General features: G+C 33.6%; 1 protein-coding gene across 2 annotated transcripts in view; it reads right to left on the minus strand.

The window, feature by feature from the left end:
- MGAT4C (MGAT4 family member C) overlaps window positions 1-21,070 on the minus strand; it is a 669,114-nt gene that overhangs the window by 193,978 nt on the left and 454,066 nt on the right. The window lies entirely within an intron of this gene.

Genomic DNA, 21,070 nt, shown 5'->3' on the forward strand with positions numbered 1-21,070 from the left:
TACTCTCATTGGCTTCTTTTACCTGGAATCATATCTTAACCCTAAACTGTCAGCTGCAAATTGCAATGCTTATCTCTGACTATAATTTTTGCTGAAAGGGAAGTGAAAGTGACGTTGAGCTACTGAAGGACAGCAAACTGAAAATACTGCCCCAAATATGCTAAGACCCATTGACATAATTAATTAATTAGGATCCGTGGGAATTTTATCTTTCAAATATGCTTATTAAAGAACAGTATTTATAGAAGATATTCCACAGAATGAATATTAAAGGAAGAGATTCCTGTAATTACAACATCCAGAATTTTAAATTTTCTAATTACTTTGCATTGATTTTACAGAACTACCCCCATGAAATTAAGAAAGTCGAGTTGAGGAAAATTACAATGTAGACAACTGTGCAGTGGAGTTTTCAATTACTTTGGTGAGAGCAGCCATCTGTATTTTTAAATCTTCTACAATAAATAAAAAAATGAAAATGCATTTTACTTCCTGAATGTTAAATAGTATGGCCAAAGTTTTGTGTAATAAAGCTTAAAGTATGAGATATTAAAAGCATAACATCACTAAAAAAATAATGTTAAATAGTGGTTTGCACAAAGAGTAATTTGTAAGTCACTAGAACTATAGAGAAACTCATTTCAGTAATTGAAGTCTACTTTATAATATAGTGCTGTTCAGTTTCAGTACAAACATGGAATAATTGTCCGTCCCTTACCCTCTATCCTGACAAAAGCCCCAGACTTCGCCCCAAGATTAAATCCAGTGGGAGAGGATGATAATGGGCTAAGCTGGTTACAGCACTTTGCTGCCAGAGGGCCAAAACTACAATCACCTTGAAATATATCCAAGCTTTCCCCACCAAAAGGAGCTGTCAGCCACATAACTGTGAGATGCAAAAATTAGCAGAGCTATTCAATGACCAGCTCCTTCTAAATTCAGCCAAGTCATATCCCAGGGCAAGTCCTTTCAAAACTGTGCAGCTTAGCATACAAACAGTAGAACCACCTGGAGAGAGTGAGCGCAATTTGCTTCACCCATCTCCAATTTTAGGGAAAGGAGGTCAAACAGTGTCCTTGTATGCCTTTATGTTGGTTCATGTCCTGAATAATGGATTCAGGACAAATAGTTATTATAATCTCTCCACATTTCCAATGACAGAAAATTGGTTTTATTGTACAGCTCAATGAAAGTTCTTAAAGTTGAAAGTATATGAAAAGATACTTTCATAGAGCATATGTTCAAAATTTCCTCCCAAGTTCTAACTTTTGTGAACACAGATTTGATTATTTATTGGTCTTAGTAATAAGTTAGTGTGTGATCTAGGGGCAAATGAAAATGTTATCTACAGGGAAAAAAAAGTTGAAGTATGGATTAAACGAAATGAGACAATGTACAAATATACAAAATTTAAAATATACATAAATATAAAATGCGGTTAATATTGCTGTTATGCAGAAGTTCAAACATGTTTATTTTAAAGGCATTTGGGTAATTTAAAAGAGTTGATCCAGTGCCTTCAAAATAATGAAGAACTATTATTATCCTAAACCCTTAAAATTTCTACTACAAAATTCTATTGCAAGTTGATTTATAAAATTGATTAATAACTTGATTTATAAAATTGATTCATTTAGTGGTCTTTTTGAATTTGTTACCCCTCCCAGTATTATTTGTAATCTAATTATATTAGTCGAGCGCAAGAATCTAGACTCAAGCAGACTATTTGTCAAAATGTACTTTGGTGGGAAAGACACTGTTCATTTATTTCTGCCTAAAACATGGGAGTTTAGATGGAACTGTGTATAAAAAAAAGTCATTGCTGTTCAAAATGCTATAAAATTGAATTACAGATCAGAAAGATGAATTTGGACAATGGGAATGTCAACGGTATTTCAGGTAAACAAATGATAAAGCTAAGACATTGTAATTGCTAAAAAAATATGTCATGGAGAAAATAATTACTTATAAAATAAAATATGCTCCTCTCTGTCATACATTATATAAAATTTTAAAGGTGTAAATATGTAATGGCAGAGATAAATAACTAACAAAATTAGATAATATTTTGTTGCATGTAGAAATCTTGCTGTTATATAATTAATTGAATCATATATATGTTTCAGTTAAATTTTTTTTCCCAACTACTAAGCAACTCAGTTAATTCTTAAGATAAATGTATATTCTGGTGATTTTAATAAACACAGATCGCAACTTTTCTCATTTTGTTTTGTGTTTGGGGACTGCCCTGCCACACAGACACAGGGCACATTGAGGACTGGGGAGTATGAATACACCTATGCCCGGCAGGCACTGCATATCAAACACCCACAGCCTTCACATGCTTCATTCATGAGTGGATGCCTTGGTAGAAGACCCTAATTTTGTGTTATTAAAATATGTAAATACAATTTTTTAAGAATATAGATTGTAATGTGTAATATTACACAAATTCAAGACTAAGCAATGCATCAGTAAAATTTTAAGGGAGTTCACTTATACAATATGAAAACATAAGTATTTGAATTGTGTACAAAATAGGAAAATTAATGTAATATAATTTAATTCCTAAGCGAAGGAATAGAAGGAAAATATAATAGAAATGTTTTAAATTAATGATGCCTTATAATAATTAATGATTACTTACTCCATACACTGTCAATTCAAATTTTATTATAATTCATTAGGACAGAATGTATATTTTAGTTTTAAATAATTACATCTATACACTCAAAAAAGTTTCAGATAAATACAGCATATAATATACTGAGTGTGCCAAAAAAAAATGTATACAAGTTGACAGTTTGGTCAACATTACTCAAGCAGTAGTTTGCCGTCATCACAAGTATCTGGATGCTGACGGTAACCACTTTGAGCACCTCTTGTAATTGCAGAAGTCAAACGTGACTTGTATTCATCTTTTGTTATCAGTATGTATTGAATATTACAATTTTAATACAGTTTTCATTTCTTAAAATGTGTATACTTTTTTGGCACCTTCTGTATTACGTAGAGAATTCAGTGTGATTATTCTAGTACAGCATTTTACACATAACAACAGAAAACATATTTCTTTATGGTGGGCAGTAATCATCTGAAATTACTGATAGTGGAAGTTATGAAGTTTTTAGTAATTCTTTGAAATGTCTCTTTAGGAAGAGAAGAGATATTTAAGATCAGGGCCTTCCAGTAACTTATTTGCCATATGTCCTTTTAAGTGTCTAATGATATTCAGTCTCCGCATGCATATGGGTTAAACCTGAGAATAAGACTGTGGATATGTAACGTAAACACTGATGATAAGAAATGAAAATCCTTATTATTATTATAAACTTCTATATATTAGGTTGGTGCAAAAGTTGGTGCAAAAAATTGCGTTTTTTGCAATTATTTTAAACCTTTAAAAACTCAATTACTTTTTGCACCAACCTAATGATAAAAAAATCCAACCTGATTACATACTGCAAAAAAACATCCTAAATGTAAAAATGTTGCAACATTAAGAGACTGCAAGAAAATGAAAGAATGATGCCATTCTTTGAGTATACTATTTATTATATACGAGTAGAGAAATAAAATACATTTTTGTCAGGATTTTAAAAATATCTCCAATTTCAAAAAAAAGGTAATATGAAAAACACTACATTTATAATGAATTTATCGACATTGTTTCATTTCTTTTTTTTACATTCTTTTATCTAAAATGGACAGGAAACACTTGTGAGTTCCAGAGAACTGATAAATATTTTAACTTTAACAGCTACGTACAGGCTTAATATAAGGGGAATATATAAGGGGAAAGGAAGAAGAAAAAAACTACAGGAATTAATCTATTAGTAAATGTTGCCTGATATGAAGAACATGAAGTCTATAAAAATATTTTTGACAAATGAAGTAGATGTTTGAGTTTCAAGCCAAATATATACCTTTTTAAAAAAAATTTTATTAAATTTATTGGGGTGACATTGATTAGCAAAATTATGTAGGTTTCAAGTGTACATTTTTATAATACATTGTTTATATATTGCATTATTTGTTCACCACCCAGAGTCAATTTTATTACAATACTTACATACTATATATTTCCCATTAGCTGAAATCATTGCCGTATTTAATTGCCTGACAATTATTTCTGTTACATCAATTTTGTAGTTAAATTAATATTTATATTAGCAAAACAAATCAGCACTAGAGGCTAATTAAACTGGAGAAACCAGCCTCCAATGTTTCCCAACGTACCCACTAATAAATTAGGATATAGCGTTAGGTTAATACTAACTTTAGAAGAAATAAACATGTCTTTCAGGTGATAAATTTATAGGTAGTACTTAGGAATTTAAAGAGGTTTTAAAATCTTCTAAACATTATTAGTTATGCTGAGAAGTTAGGAATATTAGAATATAGCATATTACTACATCTTGCACCATCAACCGTCCTATTGCTGAGTTATCCACAAGAAGGCAACTCTGTTTACATGGCCGCTAATACTCTTAATACATTATTTTGTCCTTTTATTATTATTATTTAAAGAGATATATTATGCCAAGTAAATAAGGAACTTATATGCAACAATGCTCATATTAGGTAACTTTTCAGTTTAAGAAGAATAAATGCTTAAAGGTATTTATTAAAACTTCTTGAAAAGCAGGAATTATTTAAATCATCTTAAAATGTCTGATTTCAAAATACTATCTGTTGCTAACACAATTCTCAAATGCTTCATTCCGGACTTATTTTAGAGGTTAATTTATTTATAAGAAATGGTTTTATTTTGTATCATAAAGACTTTTATATTGCTTTTTGAAAAATGCAAACAGTACTCAAAATAACTGACTGAATCAATGCTAACTCACTTGTACAGTAAGAGATATGTGAGAATTATATTTTCCATCCACTAAATTCTAGGCATAACTAAATCTGAAAAGATATCTATTTATTGACCTTGCTTATATTCCTTTTTTTATACTTTGTCATATTCACTGTCATTTTTTTTTCTTTATGTCTACCTTAAATTTACTGTGTGGCAGCTTTAGTATATTATCTTTATTTCTATTTCCTGTGCAGATAAATTTTTGAAAATACTTAGAATTATTAGGTCATATCACCTTTATTTTCTGAGCATAAATATCTCCAAGATGTTTGACTATGTTTATGTTTCAATAAATTTTACTCTAGAGAAGGAGAAAGTGACTAAATAAGGGTAAACAAAGATCTCCCCTCTTGTATGTTAAATACATATTAATTCTCCAATATGAAGGCAAAAATCTCATGCAATTTTAGTGACTTAGAGTGTTGTTTTTAAGTGTAAACTGAAAACATTAACTTATCATGGAAGATATCTTGATTTAAAACATACGCTAATTTATTTTACCAGGTTCCCTTTTGAAGACCTAAAGATCAGTGGGCAAAAGGATTTGTTTTTCACCATCTTCTCTGAAAAACTACATATGTTTTTTTTTTTTTTTTGCTTTTAAACTACATCTTAATTAAGGATATTTCACTTGCTTTCTTATAAATATATTTTGATTGGTCCCTCATATAAAATTTTATAAATTCACTGTGACTTTTTTCTTCCACCTCAATTTCATCACCTTTTGTGTCATATTACCGAAATCAGATCCTATCAAGGCTTAATATTCCCATCTTGACAAATATGGCACAGCAGTAATTTCATAGAAACTTAGAATTGAATTTAGATCTTGATGAGGAAAAACGGAACACAACTGCCTTATATTTGACAAGAGAAAAAAGTTATTCATGTAAAACTCACTATGCTCAAAACACTGCTTTATACATATGATATCTATATACGAAAGATAGTGAGAAACAGATTTCTAATTGTTGTCATGCAGCAGCCTACCCGTCTGTCCCTTCGTACCTAACCCTAAAGAAAGGAGAGTCTGTGAGATGGATCCTTTCAGGAACTTTGCTTCACCTTTGTGCTTACACCTTATGTCTCCCTGTTTGGCCCCAAATGATAGCTGGTTAGTTAATGACGGGTAAGTTTCCTCAAGGGAGGAACAACCTAAGTCAGGCACAGTAGCATAGGGGCCATCTGGAGAACTCACGAGGTTGACAGAGGTGGGCATAGAACCCCACCTTCCCCCGGCTAAGGAGAGCTTCTGCCTCTGTGGCTATATTCCTTCCCACAACCTGCTTGGGAAGTGAGTGATTCAAGAATGTGATAACATCAGTTCTACATCTATTCATATCAGTAAGTTTCAGCATAAAGATTTTGTCCCTTGGGGAGGTATGTACAACAATTACTAAGACATCCCGGGACTTTCTGTTCCGGCCGCTTGCAGGCAAGGGTGATTCGTTTGAATCAGTTTCCTAGAATAATGTATAAAATTCACAGATCATGGAGAAAACAATGTTACTTCCTTGAGTGTACATCAATAAAAGCCACAAGGTGGCCCAATTCGGGGCTCTCAGGATCCTTTGAGGCTGTGAGATCCTTGGCCCCTAGTGCATAAATCTCTTGACTTTTGTTTCTTTCTTAACCCTTCGCTGCCCCTTCTTGTTCACTCACTGCCCGTGTCATGCTGGACACGACAACTAATTATGTACAGTATTTTATACCATACTATAACTTTGTAGCAGAAGAGTCTTCAAATCATTCAGAAAAATCCACTTTAGCACAAGGAGAATTAGGATTATTATAATAGTAAATATATATAAAAAACCATCACCATCACTGGTTTGAGTATTTAATTTGTGTTAGGCTCAGTGCCAAATAGTTTATATTTACTATCTAATTGTCTGTTTGTTTACAACAGCTCTCCAAGGCAGGTCAATGTTAAGACTTTCAAAAGGGTTCTTACATTTACACTATACACCAGTTATTTTTCAGTCATGGTTGCTTATTTGAATCTCAAACTTGGAAATGCCAGAATATAGGGTCCTGTTATGGACTGAATATTTGTATGATCTCCACACCCCACAATTCCTATGTTGAAACCTAATGCCCAATGTGATGATATTAGGATGTGGGAATTTTGGGATTATTATTAGTTTCCTTATAATAGAAAGGACCCCAGAGAGTTACCTACCTCTTACCCCCTTACAATAAAAGATAGAATAGTTGTCTATGAACCAAGAAGTTTGTCCTTGACAAACACTGAATGAGCCAGTGTCTTGATTTGGGCCTCTAGCCTCCAGGACTATGAGAAATAAATTTATATTGTTTATAAGCTACCTCGTTTATGGTATTTTTGTTATAGCATATTAAACAAACTAAGATAAGTCCCAATCAAACTACTTGCCTGAGAATCTGAGTATGGTGGCACTGGTGTATGTTCCTCCTTAAATGATTGTCTCTCTAGCCAGGCTTACACATCATTGCCCAAAATATTTTGGATATGTCAGCCAAAGGTTTTAATGTACATCATCAGATTTCACTGAAATAAGTAAAAAGTGTTCTAAAAATCTAAAGTGAAGTCTGTGAAGGAAACAGCAAATAGTTTGTTTGTCAAATGGTACTTTGGAACATGAATAAAGGCAAATCTAGATTACTTTGCATCATCAAGGTAAAGAGATGGACATCACATGCCTAGTAAGTCCAAGGAGGAAAGTGCATGATCAGTGGGGGTTGAGGAAGACAAGAGGAGTAGAAGTAGGGCAACGATGCGAGGAGGAGCTGGTTCAGCATTCAGAGACTGCCCAGCAACGTTGGGTGTTAGAGCTGGCAGACTCTGATCTGCTAAGACAACATCTACAGATCAATCCACTTGTGAGACAAAATTTTTCCTGCACATAATGTGGTACAAGTGATGCCTTCTCTTGCCACAAGACAATACTGAAACTCGCCGTAAATGTCCTACACTGATACTCTTTTTCAAAGATCCAGGATGCACTCAAGCCCACTGAGAGGATGCTACCTAAATGGATAGTAGCCCTGTGGAATAAAAGGTCCCAGTATCTGTGTTTGGGTGGGAATAGATCCTGTGAAAACCAACCCTAAGACAGATATAACAGACCAATTTTTCTACAGACCTCATGATTCCATAGAACTATATTCATAAACCAAGCTTTGTGCCTGAGATACGCATTGATTTAATTGTACTTGCTCAAATGTATAGCAGAACTCATATCTTCAGAATTAAGCATCATCTGTAATAAAGCTGGATTATAACATACACTTCTGAAGTTGCAAGTGAGGATAAAATCCTTTGTTATAGTTTCTATAATGAAGTGCATATATTTGTCTCTCTGTGTATATAATTAAATACATGTAATGAGAAGTTTTAAATAATTGACAATTAGTAAGAAGCTAGTTATAGACACTCTAAAGCATTCTAACAATTGTTTTAAATGTCTAACTTAGTACTATACCTGTAACATACACGTTTCTCTCTCCTTACATTTGACATCATTTATACATATATATATGTATAAATGATAAAACAGATCATCATGAGACAAAGATTTTAAAGTATATATATGTATATATATAAAGTATATATATGTAAAGTGTATATATATATATATATATATATATATATATATATATACTTTAAAATCTTTGTTTCATGATGATCTGTTTCAAATCTTTCTTTGTTTCCTGATGATCTGTCAGCAGAAGTTGTTTCCAGCTATTCATTTAAGTCTGACATAATTTCAGCCTTTTTTAAATGCTTCCTTGTCTTCATCACTGTAGGGCAAGAATAACTTTCTAATTAAAATTTATTTTTTTGTCATGCTTTGTTAGGTAACCTCTTTTGTATTCATGTACATTTTTTACTATTTTTGCTACTATCTAATATTACAAAATGTATCTCTCATGATACAGTAACAGAGTACTTCTACAACCATGGTCACCACAATAGATAAAACCTGGTGCTGTCTCTAGCCATTTTTAAAAAAGTGATTAAATTACAGCCATTGTTTCAGGACACTGTAGAGAAGCAACATAAATTAATGACCTTCGACCAGATCTTGGATGATCATTGTACAGGAGCTCATTATTCAACTTAATCCATCAACTCACCAAAGGTAAACGATTGCTATAAAGGCTATAGGAACCTTATACCTTGTCAAGATAAATGACAAGTAGATGTGACTTAAGCCTCTGTGATATAACTGGCATATTAATCTACTATCTCCAACTGTCCATCTTTGAAATTGTAGATATGAATACCATCCTAACTCATTCCAGGTTAAATCATACAAAAATTCACTAAGTGAACAGTGTGAAAACATAGGCGATAACAATGAAATATTTTCTGCCAGAAATGTTTTCTGCTCTTGCTTTTGGCTGTGACTAACAGAAAGTCAGCACTGCCTGTAGGTTAGAAGGGAGATGTCACTACCTCTCCACCATCCTAAATTCAGAATCAATTAAGAAGATGCTGGAAATAGACACATGACTAAAAATATGTAACATTGTTTTGTACTGTAGACTACACTGAGGTACACAGTCTGACTTGTGGCCAGGCTGCTAAATGACCCCCAAATTCTAGATCTCAGAACGAACCAGCTAATGGCTATCTCCTGTGGGTCACAGTTGTGGCCCATAATGTAGAGCACAGATGTGGCCTTAGAGTCCATCCTTTTTGAGGCCAGGCTGCATCAGCCCTGCTAAGATTATTTCATGCTCAATTAACTCACTCATCCTCCTATACTGTCCCTGATACAGAATTAAGTCCTTCATTAATTGCCAATTACTCTAATTAAAACCTCATATTTGCCTCTGTTTAGTCTGCCCATACAGTGTGGGAAAAAAAATTGCCTCATATTTCACTTCACACAAGTTATGCCTAAGGACCTTAAAAGTAAAATCATGGCATTGACAAAAATGTCCCTAGGGACCCCAGGCTCTTCCACAATAATTCTTTCCCAAATGGAGACAGAGTCATTTTTCAGTCTTATGTAATTAATGGAATAAAAGTCCTGGAAGGACTCATATTTCTAAGTTGAAAGGACCCATGAGTACCCAGCAAAATGGATGAAAAAGAGTCACATTAAAACACATTTTCATGAAACTTAAAATCACTGGGGATATAGATATGATCCTACAACTCTGAATAAAGAAAAAAATACAGTCTCATAAAAAAAAAAAAAAAATCAGGAATCAGATCAGCACCAGACTTCTCAATAGCAAAGCAGAGAAAGAAAACAATGGAACTGTAGATGCTTACAACATTATTTTCAACACAGAAATTTCTACACATCAACATTACCAATTAAGTCTGAAGTAATAAGACAGGACATCTTCAGACATGCAAACTCATAAAAAAACTTCCACAGATTTTCTCAGGAGTGCTGCAGGATGTGCTCTATCAGAGCAATGAGTAAAGCAAGAAAGAGGAAACTGTGAATTGAGGAAATTGATGAACTAACACTTGGAAGAGGCCATGGAAACTTTCCAGATGATGATGATTAAAGGGACTCTTAGGATGACAACTAGGTAGCAGGCCCAGATGGTAATCATGTACAAATTACAACAAAAAAGGACAGCATTCTCCAGGAGGGCTATTTTAATAAAAAGTAATTAAAAATAAAACTGAAATATTATTTGATGGCGCTTGAACATATTGAAGGGAAGTGGAGTTTTCTGAGAAAGTTGATGTCCAAATTAGAGAAAGATGGTAGAAAACTAAGGGAATAAAAAATAAAATAAAATTAAATTAAATTAAAAAATAAAAATAAAAATAAATAAAAAGAGCGTGCTTATTAAGGCAAGGAAAACTAAAAGTTATTTAAACGGAAGGAAATTATTGCTAAAACTCCTCCTACTACTACTACTTATTTAAGTTTTAAATATGATATAACTATATTGGAATTGTAGGAGACACCAAAGGCAAAAACACTACATTTAGGTTTTTAAGAAAACAACTGAAGGACTTCTGTTTTCCCGTCCAGCCTGTAAGAACTTTGGAAGAAACCACTCCACCCTAACAAGTGAAGAGTCAAACAAACTGGGAAATCAACAACTCTTCTTAGATTTATGGGAGAAGTGAGGTCTCAGAGCACACTGCTGCCTCCAAAACTGTAGAGACTGATATGCAGATATAGAGAATCACAACTTACCAGAGCCGAAATCTACAGCCTGAAACATCCACAGGAATCAGTACTGGCAGGAAAACCTGAATTGCAACAGGAATTGCAGAAGGCTCAGTATAAACAAGTCTGCATGATAAAAACTACAGTTAAACCCAGTGAATTTTATCTCCTGGAGTTCTACAAGGTTCTCACAGTCAGTATGGGTTGGGATGCGGGGCGGGGGATCTGCTTGTGCTTCTGGCAAGGGGAAGGGAAAATAAGCCATTTAAAACACACCAGAGAATTCTGTTCTTCATAACAAGGTCTGCCCTCTGAAGAAAGTAGATAATCAGAGCCTAACCCATGGTGGTTTCATCAGAGCCTAATTGATCTGGGAGAAGGGAAGTAATCAACCCTAGTCCCCTCTAGCCAGGTTTTCCCACTTAAGGGGGGAAACAGAAACACATGAGAAGCTCACAGTCAAGAGGCACAAGCCCACTAAGACTGAGACCTAACTATAAGACCACAGAATGCTTCCCTGCCTACGTACCTTATGACTGCAATACTAAAGGGTTATTTATAGAAGTTCCTTTTACATAATGTCTGACTATGAATAAAAATTACAAGACATACTAAAAGGAAAGCAAACAAACAAACAACAACAAAACAGTTTTGAAGAGGCAGAGAAAACATCAAAACTAGATGCAGATATAGCAAAGATGTTGGAATTAACAGACCAGAAATGTAAACAACTATGATTAATATACTAAAGGCTCCAATAGATAACTAGACACATGTAAGAATAGATGGTGATGTAAGGAGAGAGTTGGAAATTCTAAGAAAGAACCAAAGAGAGGAAAAAACAAAAATAAACAAATAAACAAAATAACATTAACAGAAATGAAGAATGTCTTTGATGGGTTTATTCATAGACTGGACGTGGCTGAGGAAAGAATCTCTGAACTTGAGGTTATCTCAATAGAAACCCACAAAACCAAAAAGCAATCAGAAAATGATGGAAAACAAAAGAACAGAATATCTAAACACTTTCGAATAACTATATAAGGTGTAATATGCATAATAGGAATGTCAGAAGGAGAAAACAACAAAATAAATATTTGAAACAATTATAATTGAAATTTTCCCCAAGTTAATGTCACATACTAAACCACAGATCCAGGAACACAAAGTGAGATGAATGAAAAGAACAACAAAAGCACTACATTTAGGCATCATTTTAAAACCACAGATAATCAAACATGTAAGAAGCCAGCGTGGGGTGGAACACTTCTCTATAGAGGACCAAGGATGAGAATTACATCTAACTTATCCTTAGAAACCATGCAAGAAAGGAGAGAGTAGAGAGTAATATTTAAAATGCTAGAGAAAAAAAAAATTAACAACAAGAAAAAACAACCTAGAATATTCTACCCAGCAAAATTAGTCTTCAAAAATGAAGGAGAAATAAAAAGATTCACAAACAAATATTGGGGGGATTTGTTGCCAGCAGACCTGCTTTTCAATAATTGTTAAAAATAATTCTTTAGAGACAAGGGAAATGATATAGGTCACAAGCTCAGATCTACATGTACAAAGGAAAAATAAGAGAAAGTAAAATAAAAACTTCTACTTGTCTTATTCTGAATTGATCTGATAGATAACAGTTTGTTCAAAATAATAGCAACAATATATCTGATTATGCATATATATATATATACACACACATATATGTATATATATACACATACATATATGTATATATGTGTATATATATATATATATACATACATATATATGTATGTGTATATATATATATATATATATATATATATATATATATATATATATATGTAAGTTCTGACAGTTAAGTTCACAAACTGATCCTACAAAAAGTGCTCCATACCTCATTGCTGAATATTGCTATGGTCACTTTCGAAGTACTCCCCTTGGGAAGCTATGCACCGATGCCAGAGCCTAGTCCACCCTTTAAAGCAATTTTGAAACTCTTTCAGAAATGGTCATCAGAGCTGTCGTCCTATTACTCTTCATGTCCTGAATGTCATCAAAATGTCTTCCTTTCAATATTTCCTTTATCTTTGGGTAAAAGAAGTCATTGTGGGCCAGATCAGGTGAGTAGGGAGAGTGTTCCAATACAGTTATTTGTTTACTGGCTAAAAGCTCCCTTACAGGCAGTGCCGTGTGAGCTGGTGCATTGTCGTGACGCAAGAACCAGGAAATCACTGGCAACAAGTTTAGGTCATTTTCATCTAACTTTTCAGCACTTCCAAATAGTAAACTTGTTTAACTGTTTGTCCAGTTGGTACAAATTCATAATGAATGATCCCTCTGATATCAACACAGGTTAGCAAAATCATTTTGACTCTTGATTTGGATTGACAGAAATTTTTTGCTCATGGAGAACTGGCTGTCTTCCATTGCACACTTTGACACTTTGTTTCAGAGGCATATTGGTACACCCAAGTTTCATCACCCGTGATATCATGGCCCAAAACATTATCTTGCTTCTTCCAAAGGTCTTGGCAAACTTCGACTCCTCTTTGCTTTTGTTCATCAGTGAGCTCCTTCAGGACCATTTTTGCACAGACCTTTCTCATGCCATGATTTTCCTAACTGTTTCTCTATCAATGTTTACTTGGTCTGCTATGCTTCTCACAGTCAGTCAACGATTTTGACACACAATTTGACGAATTTTTGCAATGTTTTCCTCAGTTCTGCTCATTACTGACTTCCCTGACCTCTCTTCATCAGTGATGCATTATCTCCCCTTAGAAATAGGTTTAACCCATTTCTACACTGCCATTTTCTTCATGGTATTATCCCCATAAACTTGGACTAATATGTCCCTGATTTCACTTCCACTCTTGCCAAGTTTAACAAGAAATTTAATGTTTGTTCATTGCTCTAATTCAAGCTCAGACTTTCTCCTGACAGCAAACAACAACACTCAACAACAATAATGAATGTCGTTCAGCAAGACACCACCACATGTCGAACGAACACAGCTGTGATACACTGATATACCAAGGTTATGGAACCTTACTGAGCTGTTTGTACAATGTTGCCAATGTAAGCACATGGTAGCAAGTTCACAAACTTAATCGTAAGCCCCATAAATGTTGTCTACAAAATACATATTTTAAAATAAATACCCATATAGGTTAAAAATAAAGGAACAGAGAAAGATATACCATGCTAACACTAATAAAAAGAAAGTGGGAGAAACTATATTAATTTCAGACAAAGCAGACTTCAGAGCAAAAAAAATTATCAGGGTTAAAGAAGAATATTGCATAATGATAAAGGGGAGAATTCACCAAGGAAATATTACAATCTGAATGGTATGTGCCTAACATCATAGCATCAAAATGTGTGAGGCGAAAACTGAAAGAACTGCAAGGAGGAAAGCTATTCTAAAAATAAATAAGTTATAAAAATTATTCAGGTCATTATTTAGCACATGCTAATTGTTCAAACAAGAGATACCTTTATTACTCCAAATCATATTATGTTTTGATATAATAAATTATCTTTGAAACAGCAAAACAAATTATAGACCATATGTGTATACATACTGTTTGTTTGCTTGTTTTCGTTATAGAGGAAAGCTTATTCATTAAACAGCATTTATAACTACTCAACAGAACCAGACAGTCAGAATGCGGAAAGTGGTAAAACTCATACTTCTCAACAAAACTCTGTCTATGGAAGTAATATCTGAAACCAATTGTGAGGCACCTATAAACACTTACTTAACAGTTTCTTGTGCAAGTTACACACTCATTAAATAATTATTGAATTGATTTCACATTTTAAAAATTAGTGAAACATATAGCAGAACACATATAAAACAAATTGTGTCAATTTCATTTCCATTCATTCAACAAGTACTCATGACCTGACATTGCATTAATTGCTATGAGACAAACATAAATATGACTCATACTTTGGTCTCAAAGAACTGTCAGTCAAGGGAGGGTTTGAAACATTAAAAAAAAATAGAGCAGACCAAGTTTCTTATTAGTTAGTTAAGATAAAAATAAGTTTACCTAAATGGCTGAAATGTCAAATACTTGCTTCATACTTATAATAATAGGGGGGAAAAAAACACAGCGCGCTGTTACAATTTCTGGAGGAAAGCAACTTTTAAGGTATATAATGAAGTGACTGATTCGGACCAATATTTTGCAACCTGTGTGTCTATACTACTCTATTGATTTTCAATATGTGTAACCAAGGCCAAGAAGCATATCAACACTCAAGTACCTCTTTAATCATCTAGGATTGATTAAATATGATAGAGTTTGTGATTAATTGAGAGACATACCAGAAGTGTGTTGGAGCTGCACTGGAGGGCAGTAAGAATCACAGTAAATGGGGCTTGTAATGTATCAAATCCTTAATATCCCAACGCCACTACCTCCATGCCTTGTTTAAAATCCTTAGGGATTCTTGTTTTTAAAATAACAATTGGTGGGTTCTTCCTGGTATGATTTATGCCTTCTGATCTGACCCCAATCACTCTAGTCTCACCTTCCACCGGGCTTCTTAACCTCATTTTTTTCTCTCTTCTCTATCTCAAATGACATATTTTTTATCCCATTTCTTGCCATAATGCCTTTTGCTACAGGGCTTGTTTGTACACCCAAATAGCTACTTGTGATTGGAATGCCCTTCACCCATCCTTCTCTCATATTCCTCCTTGTTTTCTTTTCATATCACTCCTTGTTATGACACTTAAAGCCATTTGAACCTTCTGTTATGCATCTTTTGGCCACAGGCCATTGTACATGCTTTTTATTCTGTCTAAATACTCTTTACCTACTTCATTTCCATCTTCCTCTAGTTGTCGCTGCTCATCCCGCGTCACCCATTCCTTTCTTAAGTAGTCTTCCCTGACCTCCTTATTTAAGTCAGTGTCCTATTATAATATGTCCTGATAGTCCAGGTATCTTTCTTTTGTTGCGTTTATCATTGCAATAAATAAATGTATTGCTGTGACTTTCTAAATGATTGTATATTCCACTAAAATATAAGGTCCTTGAAAGCAAATATTCTGTCTGCTTTTGCTTAATATGTTAGACATTCAGCATGTTTTTGTAGATTAAATGCAGGTGCAGATATTTCAGTGTACTGTACAAAATATGAATATAAGCTAAAACATTTGTCATAACATAGCTATTTATTTTATTTCCCAATTTTCCACATAATTCGCATTTTGTAATATTTTTGGAAAAGAATTCTACCTAATGTCAGAATTAGAGGAAAGATAAGTTCATTTAATATATTTATAACATTTGATAAGTTGTTTTATTATTTATTCTTTGAAAATTTTATATTTCCATATGTGCTAGTTGTTCACTTTATTCCCAAATGGTTATATTGTTTGAAAAATTCACTATTGACTTAAAAATTTGGTCTTATATAATATTATTGGTTAAAATATTGGATTTTACCTTGCCATTCTTCAGTGACTTTTTTTTTTTTAAGTAACTGGAGGTTGTGTAGCAATGCATAAATTAGCAGGTATAACCAAAAACCAGAAATATGTTCCTAGATCTATGTGTTTTGAGAGAGCCAAATAAGTGTTATATTGTATTTTAAATACAATTTTATATTTTTTAACTTTTGACTTTTGAGCTGTCTTCTCAAACATTTTGTATATGCATTAGAATATAATAACTCAATGAAGGGGAATAAATAAATTCTGAAACTGAGTCAAAAGACATAAAGACATCCGAAGGCACTATAAGTCAATATTAGTCTTGGCTAGAAAACAACTGATTAGAGGCAGAGCAGAGATGAATGTTTTTTTTTAAAGATAATATTTGGATTTTTGTTTGTCTTGGAAGAGAAGTTGTTCAGGCCTTAGAACTGAGATTTTACTTGTGGAATTCATAGAATTACACAAACATATGTATTGAAAACAGACAATGGAGTCCTAAATATCTGGAGTGATTTAACTCACCAAATATGAATAACATAGTCAGAGTTGAACAGATACAATTTTTGGTGGGATTAGAATATGTTGTAACACAAATGATATTTCCAGATTATTCTGGAGAGGTTAGCTCTGAAGTATCAAGGGATATCTTTAGAGAAGATTCTTAGAAAGATGGCTGTATACCTCAGAATTCAATATAATTACTTTTTATCAGGAGAATGTTTATATTACTCATATAGAATTACAGAATTATAGAGCTGCTAGTACCCTTAGAAAAGATTAATTTCACCAACTCATTCAGACAATACATATTATATATGTAAAGACAACATTTATGGGGCTGACGATTAAGTTTGTGAACTTGCTACCATGTGCTTACATTGGCAACATGTCCCCTTTTTCACTCAACCCCAACCCCTCTCCCATCTGACAACCATCAATATGTTCTCTGTATCTATGAATTTGTTTCTGTTTTGTTTATTTTCTTCTTTGGACTCCACATACAAGGACAACAATTAAGTTCGCAAACTCATCCTACAAAAAGTGCTACATATGTCATTGCTGAATATCACTATAGTCACCTTCAAAGTATTCCCTTTGGGAAGCTATGCACCAATGCCAGCGCCTAGTCCACCCTTCAAAGCAGTTTTGGAACCCTTTTTCTGGAATGTCCATCAGAGCTGTCATCATATTAGACTTGATGCTCTGAATGTCATCAAAATGTCTTCCTTTCAATATTTCCTTTATCAGGTAAAAAAAGAAGTCACTGGGTGCCAGATCAGGTGAGTAGGGAGGGTGTTCCAATACAGTTATTTATTTATTGTCTAAAAACTTCCTTGCAGACGATGCCATGTGAGCTGATGCATTGTCATGATGCAATTGTTGGCAAAAATTTCAGGTCATCTAACTTTTTCATGCAGCACTTACTAACCAATAGTAAACTTGGTTAACTGTTTGTCCAGTGGATACAAATTAATCATGAATAATCCCTCTAATATCAAAAAAGGGTAGCACATTGTTGTAACAAGTTCATGAACTTAATTGTGAGACCTCACATCAGGGAAATCACATTGCATCTGCCTTTCTCTGTCTTACACTCCACTCAGCACAATACCCTCCAGGTCCAACCATGCTGCCAGAGGTGGTTAGAACCCATTCCTTTCCCTGGCCAAGCAATATTCCATTGTATATATGTACCACCTCCTTTTAATCCATTCTTCCATTGACAGACACCCAGGCTGCCTCTACATCTTGGCCATTGTAAATGATGTTGTGAAGAACATATGGATTCGCAAGTCCCCTCGAAGTAGCATTTTGGGTTTCTTGAAATAAATACCCTTAAGTGGGCTTACTAGGTCCTTCTTTGTCTCTTGTTATAGCCTTCTATTTACAGTCAGTCTATTTCATCTGGTATAAGTATCGCTACCCCAGCTATTTTTATTTCATTTCCATTTTCATGAAATAACATTTTCCATCCCTTTACTTTCAGTCTGCATGTGTCTTTCAATCTGCAATGAATCTCTTACAGGCAGCATATATAGACTTTTATTTTTTAGTCCATTCAGCCACCCTATATCTTTTGATTGGAATATTTAACCCATTTGTATATAAAGTAATTGTTGACAGATATGCAGTTATGTTGAAAAACTGTGGTGTACCCCTGAAACGAGTATAATATTGTATGTTAGCTATATTTTAATAAAAATCTTAATATATGTGATAAAATAATAAAATTAAAAAAATTAAAAAAATATATATATATATATAAAATAAAGAGCATTGTGTATGTGTATGTTTTGTTTGTTTTTACCTATCAAACAAGAGGAAGAAACATTATGGTCACCTCAACCAAACACCACTCCCCATACAAACACACCACACTTGCCTTTTGTGTGTACTTTGCCCTTTGCCATATATGTATATTTTTGTATATGAGTATATATATATATATTTTTTTTATTTTTTATATGTATATATGTATTTTCATTCTCATGCCATATTAAGTTTTTACTTGCTACATGTCATTTTTTTTTAATTGTGAGTCGTTAGCAATCATGAGCTCTTCAGAGAATGAATAAAAAAATTGTAAAGCACAAAGTTCTTATACAATATGTATGAAAAGAACATGGTTAAAATTTTTTAAATAATTAAGTCACTAAAATATCTTTGAATAGGTCTTATCTGATCTGCATTTTCTCTTTATTTTAATATTGACATGCAGGGTTTATTTCTAGTTATTTCCAAGACATATTTATATAAGATTTTTCTGCATTTTTCTTTTCTGATAGTCAGTTGGGTAAGTGTAGCTTTGAACCCTAAGCTCTATTGACATTTTTTCACAGCAGTCAAAAACTCTCAGTGAACTACAATTATAAAATGTAACTGTGAGTACATTCCAGTCAGGGTTAGCTAGGACAGAAGCAGTTCCTTAGTGTTAACTCAATGATAAACTCTCTAACTCAGTCCTCCCCTGACCCAGTTTCCAGTTTATTAGGGATCTCCATTATTTTTTGCTTAATCCCACATTTGTTCCTTAGAGAAACTGTCCTGCAAAGGGTTCTACCTCTTTCATGCTAAATGGCCCTTGTGAAGACTTATTGGCCTCAAGTGGATATCTGGATGTTTTAAATAAGAGTGGGTGGGATCTAGGTTATAGTAATGGGTGACAGACCACACTGAAGGTCACGGAGTTTTGCTCTGTATGTTTTTTGGTGCTGCCTTTGTTTCCAATTTTTTTGAAAGTGTTATTCAACTAATTTTGTGGAGAGAGAGAGAGAGAGAGAGAGAGAGAGAGAGAGAGAGAGAATGTTGAATTTTATGTATGGATGTGAAATACATAATTGGAAATTTTGAGTAAAAATAATAACGTATGTGTATGAAACTCAGAGGAAGGAGATTAAAGTTAGAGTCTACCTTTGGAGTTTCATCATCATATAAATTACATACCATAATCTAGAGGGAATACATAATTCAGAGAGAAGAGGACCTAGTAATGAGATCCCAATAATTCTAAAATATCATAACCACAAATCGTTTTAATTCAACAAAAAGTTTGTGCACTCTAAAGCTCAAAATTGTCAATAGCTTTTTGTACCTAAGATATTCTATCTAGTCTTTAAAAGTGGATTTCATCTACATGACAATGTACATTTATATATATAAGCCTTTCATTGATAAAACTGTCATTGTGCCAGAAGTTAACATTAAATGTGAATATGAGTTCAACATAATGCAGGGTAATGTGGGCAGTTTCCAAACTACATCAATGTCATACAATAAATACTCGAGCGGTTACTGGCTACTGAGGTTCTGCACCATATATATACAGGCTAGCCAACTGTAAGTGAGTTTTCAGGGACTGAATGAGAAACAAGTGTTTACATAAGAATGTTTAGCCATTCTCTGTCCATATCATATATCCAAACTTGCTGGAGTCATTCTATTATATTAAGGTGAAAAATAACATTGGCATCAGTTGTTTGCCTATGAACTTGCCAGGGTAGAATATAAAAATGGGCTGAAAATCAATTTCTGCCTGAGTTAACAGCACTCTGTGAAAAGAAAAATGTGAGAAAAGTGAACAGTTACAGAATAACAAAATGTCCTCTTAGCAGAAAACCCTTGATTCATCAGACAGCATAGATTGGCTAAAGTATAGCCTATGGGGTAAGGGACTCACAGACATTGTCATATGTCCCCTTGGATAGTGGGGAACTGAAGTTGTTTCAAGGATTTGATAAGTTTGTTCAAGGTAAACAGAGCTAACTTATTGTCAACAGTTCATACATCTTGATTTAATTTAAGATGATACCATGTGTACTATTTAGAACAAGTGAAAGTGCCAACTGAAAATTAAAATGGCATCCAATATGTAATATCACAAATTATTCATGCGTAAAAGCAGTGTGATAATATTGATGAAAATATGTAATATTTTGCAAATGTTATTAAGTCATTTTAATAATCCATTATTCTGGATTATCTTGATGAGCCCAATATAGTGACAAGGTGCTGAGAAGAGGGAAGAAGAAGGATCAGAGTCGGGGGAGAAAGAGTCAGGATGGAAGCAGAGGTAAGAGTAATGCAAACCACTAGCCAAGCCTTGCAGACAACCTCTAGAAGCTT

Source organism: Rhinolophus sinicus, chromosome 1 (genome assembly GCF_057876585.1).
Source record: "Rhinolophus sinicus isolate RSI-liver-muscle chromosome 1, RSI-T2T, whole genome shotgun sequence".
Taxonomy (NCBI): domain Eukaryota; kingdom Metazoa; phylum Chordata; class Mammalia; order Chiroptera; family Rhinolophidae; genus Rhinolophus; species Rhinolophus sinicus.